General features: G+C 38.1%; 1 long non-coding RNA gene across 2 annotated transcripts in view; it reads right to left on the reverse strand.

Annotated features, from left to right (window-relative positions):
* LOC118553701 (uncharacterized) overlaps positions 1-11,495 on the reverse strand; it is a 258,776-nt gene that overhangs the window by 22,863 nt on the left and 224,418 nt on the right. The gene's annotated exons all lie outside the window — the stretch shown is intronic.

An 11,495-nucleotide genomic window follows, 5' to 3' on the forward strand; every position in this document is an offset into this window, starting at 1 on the left:
AGTAAATCCTATGTTTGGATTCTTCCTGGCATTCCTTTGTCTTTGGAGATAAGGATGCTTCTTTCCTCTCTGTATAGGGAAGGCACATCCCACATGAGGGTTTTATGACCCGTTTTGGGGAGAAGAGGGGGGAAGTCAGAGAGACTGTCCCACTTCTGCCATTTTCTCAAGCTCCTTCAGCTTAAAATATTTAATATGCCAATGTGCCATATTTTGGGGTAGAATGTCCTAAAGCCCATCAGATTATTCTTAATCTTGTTATTAAATTCTTATTATTATAAGATTATTCTTTTGTTGTGCAACTTTTTTTCCCCAAGAATTTAAAATTTTCTTCTATTTAAAGGTTCATAGCGGGGAGCCCGGGTGGCTCAGTCGTTAAGCGTCTGCCTTCGGCTCAGGTCATGATCCCAGGGTCTTGGGATCGAGCCCCGTATCGGGCTCCCTGCTCAGTGGGAAGCCTGCTTCTCCCCCTCCCACTCTCTCTGCTTGTGTTCCCTCTCTCGCTGTGTCTCTCTCTACCAAATAAATAAATAAAATCTTTAAAAAAAAAAAAGGTTTATAGAATTCTGATATTATCTTTTTAATCTTTATGTTCTTTTCCACTACAAATATTATTTAGCCCTATCTCTTTTTTATTTTTCTTGAACAATTCAGTAGCTTGACTATTTTGTACACTTATATTTGTGCAATTTCTTTACTTTTATGCATATTTGATCTTCCTTTTGAAGTAATTTCCTTTTATGTTGAAGAACACAGGTTAGAAGTTGGCTAACTGAAATTCTGCTAATGGTAGAAACTCTCAGTTCGGTGGCGCCTGGGTGGCTCAGTCGTTAAGCGTCTGCCTTCGGCTCAGGTCATGATCCCGGGTCCTGGGATCGAGCCCCGCATCGGGCTCCCTGCTCCGCGGGGAGCCTGCTTCTCCTTCTCCCACTCCCCCTGCTTGTGTTCCCTCTCTCGCTGTGTCTCTCTCTGTCAAATAAATAAATAAAATCTTTAAAAAAAAAAAAAAACTCTCAGTTCTTATTTATGTAAATATGTCTTTATTTTGCCCTTGTTACTGAAGAGAGTTTGGCTGGTTATCTAATTCGAGGTTGACAATTTCATCATTTCACTCTGTCCTGGCCTCTGTTATTTCTGTTAAAAAGGCATTTCCTGGGGCGCCTGAGTGGCTCAGTCGTTAAGCGTCTGCCTTCGGCTCAGGTCATGATCCCAGGGTCCTGGGATCGAGCCCCACATCGGGCTCCCTGTTTGGCGGGAAGCCTGCTTCTCCCTCCCCCCACTCCCCCTGCTTGTGTTCCCTCTCTCACTGTGTCTCTGTCAAATAAATAAATAAAATCTTTAAAAAAAAAAAGGCATTTCCTGTTAGTTCAATTTTTTGTTTTTGAGAAAATCTGTTTATTCTCTCAAGTTGCCTTTATGAACTTCTCTTTGTCTCTGGAGTTCTAAAACTTTCATGAAAGATATATAGTCATAGATTCATTTTTATTTATGCCATTTGGAATGCACTATACTTCCTTTGTCTATAAATTCTTACCTTTCATCATTCCTGGAAAATTGTCATTATCTTTTCAAAAGTTAGCTCTGCTCCATGACCTCTATTCTTGTCTCAAACTCTGATAAGACAAAGTTTAGGCCCTTTTATTCTACTTTCCCTATCTCAGCCCTTCTCTTAAGAAATTTTCATTTTCTGGGCACCTGGGTGGCTCGGTTTGTTAAGTGACTGCCTTCGGCTCAGGTCATGATCCTGGAGTCCCAGGATCGAGTCCTGCATCAGGCTCCCTGCTCAGCAGGGAGTCTGCTTCTCCCTCTGATCCTCCCCCCTCTTGTGCTCTCTCTCTTTCATTCTCTCTCTCAAATAAATAAAATAAAATATTAAAAAAAAAGAAATTTTCATTTTCTTTTGCCTTTGTGCTGCATTTTTCAGTATTTTTGTGATGAAACTTTCACTTATTGATTTTTCATCTGTGTTAATCTGATCATCCTATAATTTTTAATTTGAAGGTGATATTTTTATTTTTTGAAGTTGTAGTTTGTTGAACTCCACCTGTTAGTTTAAGAAATATTTTACACTCAATTTTTAAAATATTTTATACATGTCTTACATCTCATAATTTTCATATCTGCAGTCCATAAGATCTATATTGTTTGTTGATTCTATTGACTCTCATCAATGCCAGTTAGTTCCATTTTGCTATGATCTTTGATCAGAGATAATATTTGACTGACATAAATAAATAAAAATCCTGAGGACCTGAATTTAAGTCAGAGTGGATTAATACAATAATAAAGTCCTGTTTTTACCCAATTAGTTGAGTAAAAATTTTAAGTGAGAGTACCTGTTACTGATACACATTTTTCTAAAGGGGAAAAACTTGAATAGTTACTGCTTGTTAGAATTAGTATGTTAGGGCACCTGGGTGGCTCAGTCGGTTAAGTGTCTGCCTTCAGCTCAGGTCATGATGTCTCTGGGTCCTGGGATCGAGCCCAGTTTCAGGCTTCCTGCTCAGTGGGGAGTCTGCTTCTCCCTCTCCCTCTGCCCCTCTCTCCTGCTCAGGATTTCTCTCTCTCTCTCTCTCAAATAAATAAAGAAAAATTAAAAAAAAATAATTGAATATGTTAAATAACAAAATTTATTTTAAGAAAGATTTGATAATAGTAGAAAGCTAAACAAAAATTCTTAGTGTGAGGGTGCCTGGGTGGCTCAGTTGGTTAAGCTTCTGGCTCTTGACTTCTGGTCAGGTCATGATCTCAGGGTCGTGGGATCAAGCCCTGCATTGGGCTCCTCGGTCAGTGGGGGGTCCGCTTGAGATCCTCTCTATCCCTCTGCCCCTCCCCCCCCGCATACACGTGCATGTGCACTCTCTCTCTCAAATAAATAACTCTTTATTTTAAAAAATTCTGTGTTTTTGATGCTACTAAGTTCAAGCCACTACCAAGGCAGTTACGAATAAATCAGTGAGGTCTTAGAGTGAGTTAATTATTATGTCCAGCGGATAACCTCAATCTCATACAAGAAACATAACTAAAAACAAGGGAATACAGTGTTTAACAAGAAATATTAATAAATGTACTATCCTATTTAAAAAAATATACTTGGAATTATAAAAGTCCTTAGAATCTCTTAATAAAGAAAAAAACTTTGTCCTTTTTAAATAAACTTTAGACAAAAACTCAAATTTCATAATGATGAGATATAGGCTAAGTGTAGACTTTTAAATTTTATGGAAACAAGCATGTAAATATTTCCTAGCCTTCTCTCATTGTCCTGATAAAATATAATGGTTATATGAGAGCTTTTTCTTTTCAAAGCAGCTATATCAATGGTCTAACCATTACATTTAAGGTTTTTTATTAAATTTGCTATAGACTGAATGTTTGTGTCCCTCCAAAATTCATATGTGGAAACCTAATTCCCAATGTGATGGTATTTGGAGGTCGGACTTGGGGAGGTGATTCGGTCATGATGAAGCCCATGTAAATGGGATTAATGCCCTGATAAAATGAAACATGGAGAACTCCTTTATCTCTTCTAGCATGCGAGGACACAGTGAAGAGTTGACTATCTAGGAACCAGGAAGTAGGTCCTCACCAGACACCAAATCACTCAGCGCCTTGACCTTGGACTTCCCAGTCTCCAGAACCACGGAAAATAAATTTGTCATTTATAAGCCACCAGTCTGCTTTTGTTATAGCAGCCCAAACGAACCAAGAAGTTCTAATTAAATTCTATAGTTTCTGTGTTCAGTTACTTTTCTAGGAAAGATTAAAGAATATGAGGCTTACCATTTATTTTTTTTCCACATTGGGGAGTGAGTCATACTTGGACACACCTGTTCAAAATGTTACTATTAACAGCCTTTTGGTCTAGAAAATAGGCAAAATATGTTAAAATTAAATATATCTATTCCTACCTAATCATTCCCCCTGGGAAATTATCCAATAGAAATAAATAATACATAAGGAATATTACAGCAGCTGGTACTGCTTTTTTTTTATTATGTTATGTTAATCACCATACATTACATCATTAGTTTTTGATGTAGCATTCCATGATTCATTGCGTATAACACCCAGTGCTCCATTCAATACATGCCCTCTTTAATACCCATCACCAGGCTAACCCATCTCTCCACACCCCTCCCCTCTAGAACCCTCAGTTTGTTTCTCAAGAGTCCATAGTCTCTCATGGTTCGTCTCCCCCTCCGATTCCCCCCCTTCATTTTTCCCTTCCTGCTATCTTCTTCTTCTTCTTCTTCTTTTTTTTTTTTTAACATATAATGTATTATTTGTTTCAGAGGTACAGGTCTGTGATTCAATAGTCTTACACAATTCACAGTGCTCACCATAGCACATACCCTCCCCAATGTCTATCACCCAGCCACCCCATCCCTCCCACCCCCCCATTCCAGCAACCCTCAGTTTGTTTCCTGAGATTAAGAATTCCTCATATCAGTGAGGTTATATGATACATGTCTTTCTCTGATTGACTTATTTCGCTCAGCATAATACCCTCCAGTTCCATCCATGTCGTTGCAAATGGCAAGATTTCATTCCTTTTGATGGCTGCATAATATTCCAGTGTGTGTGTGTGTGTGTGTGTGTGTGTGTGTGTGTGTGTATGCCACATCTTCTTATCCATTCATCTGTCGATGGACATCTTGGCTCTTTCCATCGTTTGGTTATTGTGGACATTGCTGCTATAAACATTGGGGTGCACGTACCCCTTCAGATCCCTACATTTGTATCTTTGGGGTAAATACCCAGTAGTGCTTTTTAATAAAAGAATGGCTACAAATGGGGGAGTGCAGAGTGGGAAGTTGAATACATTTAAGTATATCCAAATATGGAATGTGTTGGGAAACAATTTTCCATGGGTCTCACAGTTTGAAACATCTTAGGAACAGAGGCATTGATTTTTTTCTTCTGGACTATCTTTTTAAGGATGTTTGTATAATGAACAACTTTGAATGAAAGAGATAGTGTTTCCCCCTGGAACAAATTGCAGGCATGCTTACTGTCTGCTATAATAAAGATAATTATCTCCCTTTCGATTAAAGAGCAGACATGCTTACTGCTCATTATGAATATTGGCATTCTTTATGCTAAGGGTTCCTCACCAGGAATGCAAAGTCCTGCATATGTAGGCTACATCTGGGCCCATCTATGTCACCTCCATAGGACTTGGGAGCAAAAGGAACTCTCAAAAATAGGTTGATGTTTGTGTTGCTTATCATACTTATCAAGATGTCCCTTAGTCTCCTCCATCAAGGCCCCAACCCTCTGGTCCTACAAGAATATTACCTCTATACCCCCCCATACTAATTCTAACTTGTTAACTTGCAAGTAAGAGAATATATCAGACCCTGCACAATTCTTTAACAGTTTTGGTTGCAAGGATGGGATGCTGACTTCTGGAAGAGAAAGGACATTCCCGGGTCTGGGAATGTGACAAGACTCTCTAGGATCTGACAGCAAATGCTGGGCAAGGGGGAGATGGTGTGGTAAAGCCCCTCCTGTCTTGCCTGTTAATAAATGTTTAGAGCAGTGAGAGGTAGAATTGAACCAAGCTACCCAAATGGTGTCTTGGTTATTGCTCACTCTCCTCTGGGAGGATAGATGAGCTAATGTATGACAATGGGACAGCAAGGATTACAGCCTCAGCTAAAAGGTAATGAGGCTACAACTGATGAACCAAAGAGGCGCCAAAGCCAAAAAACTGGTGTCAGCACTGAGGACTTTGCTTCTCGACACAGAGCTTTGGGCAGACCAAAATCATTAGAAGTTCTTTTTATTGAACTATAAGCTAGTATGTGCTTAAAACCTGCTCAAATTGAATGCAATACTTCTTTTACTGGCATGGAGCCCCTTTATCCCTCCATACCCTCTGATTACTCTCTCCCTTTCTGTACTGATCTCAGCTGCTATACAGAGAGGTCTTCCTGTCCCCAAAAGAGGCCAAAGGTCATACACATCAGTCTCATTCATTATGCTGGGGAACTCTGCTGGATACAACTGTCCAAGTCACTACCTTACCCAGTCTTGTGGGGTGAGTGGGCACCCAACTTCAGTGAATGGAGTTTGGGCAGGTTTCACAGTGGGAAAAAGAAGCTAATAGGACTTTGGACATGGAGAAATTTGGACCAATTCAATGTACTGTTCTTGTTGCTTTTATATCTGAACGCACTTCCTCATCCCAAAAGTGCTACGGGGATTCTCCTAATCATGGAAACCACATATAGATAAGTGCTGATAGAACACACAACCCTAATGACACCTTTGAGCTCAAGTTTCATTGACAAGTTTCAGGCAATTGGGGTTTCTGGCAAAGGGAGGCAGCCTCTATCCTGAGGGACACTGGGGTTTCAGACTCATCACCTCTCTGTCATAGCTACCAGGTATGGCTTTTTGAAACCAGTTACAGCTTGCTACTGGGCTTTTGGCAAAGCTGAACACTGGATCCATGGAAGCCTTGTGACCCTCTGGCTTGATAGTCCCATTTTTTGGGTGGGTCAACTGGAACTCAATGACTCGCATGGTGAGACTAGCCTAATTAGCCAAGTTTGTCAGGTGAAAATTATATATTCAGGAGCACAGTCAGCCTGGCCTGGCTACCACTCAGCTTGATATGAGGGGAAATTTCATTTCCCAGTGTGCTTTCCAAAGTCACACCATTGGTTCAAAGGGGCCCTCAATTCACAGAGGTTCTCCTAAATGCCTGGTCTGGTACCCTGATGGTGAATCTATATACATTATGTTTTGACCTAAGTAAATCAATTTCTAATAATTTAGAGTACAAGTATATTGGTATGTTTGCATACAGTTATGTCCGTAGGGATGTTTATTGCAACATTGTTTCTTATAGCAAATGACAAGGAACTATTAAAAAGTCTCTAATTTAGGGACTAGACAGATAAATTAATTGTTCCATACAAACCATGTCAAATTATCCCAAAACATGACAAGTAAAAATAATGTTAGTAACTTTTTGTTTTTATGGACAGTATTTTCTCAGTGTTATGTAAAGTGTGAATAAGAACATGGTTCATAACCTGTTCCATTTATTGATCAGCTACATACAATCTAACAAATAACAATGTGCTTGCTTAGACAGGCAACCTTAAGGCAAATCCCTTCCACTCCTCCCTCAAACCCCAAGCCCTCTGGTCCCACAACAATATCACCTCTATGGTCCCCCATACAAATTTTGGTTTCAAGATTTATCGTTACATAAAAAGGCAAGGCATTGAAAAATGTAAAATTTATCATTTTCATGCAAAAATAGCACATATAAAGATATTTGTGTGGACAACCTGTGAAAGAAAACACAAGACACTGGTAATAGAGTTGCCTCTGGGAAAAGACCAGGGGAACCCTGAAAAGTCTTTGGGGAAAATAAGACTTATTTTCATTGCTATATATGAAGAATCACACTTAGGTTAAGAAGTATTATCTCTGGGTGGTGAAAATCCAAAGGACGATTTATTTCCTGCCTGTTACTCATTTTGCATTATTTATACAATGAACTTAAATTTATTCCAAAGACCAGAAAAATTAGAAATATTTTGATTATGTTTAAAGAAAGGATATATCCATAACTTGGTAGCTGGGAGAGCAACAAAAGTTGTTGTAATCTCTGTTGCTGAAAAGAAAAATACAATCCTGAGTCTAAACCTGGATGCTGACATTAGAACAGGGAAGAAGTAAAAATGTCACACAATTAGTAGGCAAATGGCTGGTAGAAAAAAATAAATCTAGATGCAAAATTACCTATAAGAAAATTGCACAGATTATATGACCATATGAAAATTCAAAGACCAATCCAACAATATCTTGCTTTTATTATTTATTTTGATGTCTTCTTAGGTCCAAGGATATGACCAATCGAAGAAACAAATAGTATTGTAACAAGAAATTCTCTGTTCCATTCATTAGGTTTCAATAGCTGAGTTTCTCCCAGAATCCTATCTGGACTAGCCTCAGTCATTACCATACCATACAGACAGACAGATCTCTCTGGGGCTTTTGGCGGGGATTCTTTTATTCCCACAGCACTTTGAAGGATTTGAGATGGAGAACGCTGTACCATTGCTTTTGCACGTCTTCCAGACAGTGGAGAATGTGTTTGGGAGCAACAGATTGAAGTTCATCTTCTGGGGCCTGTGAAAATATCTTTTGCTTTTGTAGATTGGTGAACCAAAAGAAAAAAAAAGTACCCTCAATCATTGGATTGGTATTATATACTACCAGTACTCTTCTCATGGTAATGGTCCCACACAAACCAGTTTATAAAACTCCAAGAATGTGAGATAGATCCTTCATCTTTTAGGAAAACAGCATCTCTTAAAACAATTATTTTATTTCATCCGAGGGTTGTTGCTAATGGCAACAGAAAGAATGCACTGGAGTGTCATAATAATCCTCCATTAAATCCCTGGTGTTTAAATTTTAATGCTATAATTCAAGAGCTGACAAAAGCCCATTGAGTGCGTCTATGGAGAGGAAAACAGGCTGGCCCATTTTCTCAGGGGTGATGCTATAGCAACATGGAATGAATTTGGGGTCAGGGAACAAGCAGTCTCCAAGCTTTGTTTGCATTTCCTGGCTAAAAGTAGAATTCAACATTATAAATTTTACCCAACTAAGTAGTTATTTTGAGCGGCAGGAAGATAGCTCCCTTTGCACCACTGTTTACATTGAAAACAGAGAGAAGGTAACAAAACCAGAACTGGAAGAAAGACATACTGACAAATATATTATGAAATGACTCTCAAAGTGACCGCTTTAGAAACCCCAAAACCCCCCTATGCTTGATGCCCAACCCTTCTCCCCTGGACAAATGATGCTTTCGAACATGGAAAAATATCACAGTTCCCAAAATACCTTTTAAAATAAGAAGACAAAAAGGTCTGATCAACAGTTCCTGAATGGGACCCCCTTCCGGTCATGCAAGACATGGCAAAGTAGGGTGCTGTTGATTACGTCTAGCTCTTTATAATGGTACTTTTGTTTCAGTGGGAGGATTTTTTTCCATCAGAATAAACAAATATACCTGAATCACAACTGCCTTTTGTACAACATTAGGCAAAAACAAACAAATAAACAAACAAAAAACACTCTACCTAATTCCCAGAGGTTTGTGCTGCCAACTTTTCTTTCTCTAAGCATCTGTGTTTTCACTTTTGGCTTTAGTGTTAAACATTAGCCTACTGAGTCAATAATAAAATTAATACGTTTGAGGTGGTCATCCAATAAAGGTGTATCTGGTTACAGACTCTATTTAAATGGCTCACGATATACAGAAATGAAGAACGTTAGGTTTTCAAGTGCTAAGTCATAGACAAATACACCTGTAAACCATGTCGCTCAACAAAACTCAAAGCTGTTCCTTCCTTTCCATCCCCTTGTCGAGGCCCTCCCTGTCTCACCTCAACAATGAAAACTCCTTGCCCGTCCCAAACTCTCATGACCTCTAGTACCCACCTCTTGCAATTCATCCTATGCCAATATTAATCATCTTCTTAAAACAAAAAAATTTCTCCCTTATTCAAAAATCTTTGATGCCTATAGAATCAAATTCACACTCCTGCAGATGAACTCTGCTGTTTATTATAAGTAAGGCAAACTGTATAACTTGCTGTTCCACTAATATGGCTTGTTTAACTTTCCTCATAATATATTTAGTTAATGGACCCTGCCTAGAATTTCTCTAGCATAACTCTGTTCACCCTTCAAGCTCAATTTAAATGTCACCTTTTCCAGAAAACCTTTCAAGATCACTCTGTCTAGAAAAGATTTCTTCTTTTTGCTCCAAGTTCCCATAGCACATGTAGAATTGTCTTTCAGATTTTTTTTACTTTTTTCTAATAAACTGTCTGGCTATTATTCCCTAAGGATAGGGACTATATATTCAACTTGGAAGAAAAAAATTTTTTAAAAAAGATATTCCCTAAGCTGCATTGCTTACCCGGTTTTGCCTATTAGGTACACCAAGTATAGTCTTATCTTTGAGCGGAAGCTATGAAATAAAAAAAATATTAATAAGTAATACATTATTATCAGGTGTAAGTATCCTCAATGAAAGAATGGCTTAGCATAAAAAGAAAAATAAAGGATTAGCTTAGGTTACTCTACATGAATAAACAACCTTAATATCTGAGAAGCAGATCATGATAAAAATGAATTTTTCTCAGGTTACCCATCCACTGAACATTGGCAAAAAGATTCTGCTCATCATAGTCATTGAGGGATCCAGGCTGGTGGAATCTCCTTCTCTACACATGCTTACACAATCACTAAGTCAGAAGAAGGGAAACTGGCAAGCTACAACACACTGGCTTTGAAGATTTCTGCCCATAAGAGACATATATCTCTTCTGCTCACACCATAAGCCAAAGCACATAACACAGCCAACCTGACTTCCAGGGGACAAGGAAGTACAATCCTACATGTATTTAGAAATGGAGACATTTTGAAATGTTTGGAGAGTAGCATTTGTGAAGACTGTCCCATATTTTCCCAAGAGTTGAAGAAAAGCAAAAGCAATAAATTTCAAAATTTACTTAAAACAGCAAAATACTAAAAGTAGGAAACTCTCTAAGGTTGATTAAAGATATCTTTCAGTAACCTAGGAAACTGTTTCCCTATGGTGAAATTTTAGATATCGTCCCCTTAAGATTAGATTAAAGATAAAAATGCTTATTATCCTTGCTTTTGCTCAATACAAACTGCAAGTCCTGGCCAAGACAATAAGACACAAAAAAGAAAATGAGGTACAAACTTTGGAAGAAAAGAAAAAACCTTCCACTTCCAACAGTACAATATGAATTTGTTGATACTGCTTATCTTTTGATTTTTTTTTGATTTTTCTATTAGAATAATTAATAATCATGAGCAAATTTAGCACAAAAATTACTTTAAAAATCAAAAGCAAAACATCAGTGACCTGTACAAAAGCAGCAGATGAACTAACAGTTGTGTAACTGGAGTCTTAGAAAGAGAGGAGAAGAGAGAGTATGGGGCAGAAAAATTATTTGGGGAAATATTGGTTGGAAAATTTCAAAATTTTATTAAAAAATCCACCCATAATTATAAGAATATAAGCAACCACCAAGCAGGGGGAAAAAACCCCACAGGCACATGATTTTAAACTGCTGAAAGTCAAAGTCAAATAGCATATAAAAAGAACAGGAAGAAAATATACCTTAAATATAGGGATCCACAGTAAGACGGCTCACCCCTCATCAGAAACAGTGAAAGTCAGAAGACTGGAGCAACATCTTTAAACTTACTAAAGAAAAATATAAACCTGTTAACCTGGGAAAGTATTGATCTGCAGCAGATATGCGCTACAAGAAATACTAGAGGAAGTTTTTTGGCTGATTGTAAATGATGCAGGTGAAAATTTGACTATACAAGAAAAAATGAAACATTAAATACTGTGATAAGTTTCATGAAAAAAATTAAATCAGATGAAAGGGGTAAACTTTTTTTTGAGA

This window comes from Halichoerus grypus, chromosome 9 (genome assembly GCF_964656455.1).
Source record: "Halichoerus grypus chromosome 9, mHalGry1.hap1.1, whole genome shotgun sequence".
Taxonomy (NCBI): Eukaryota; Metazoa; Chordata; class Mammalia; order Carnivora; family Phocidae; genus Halichoerus; species Halichoerus grypus.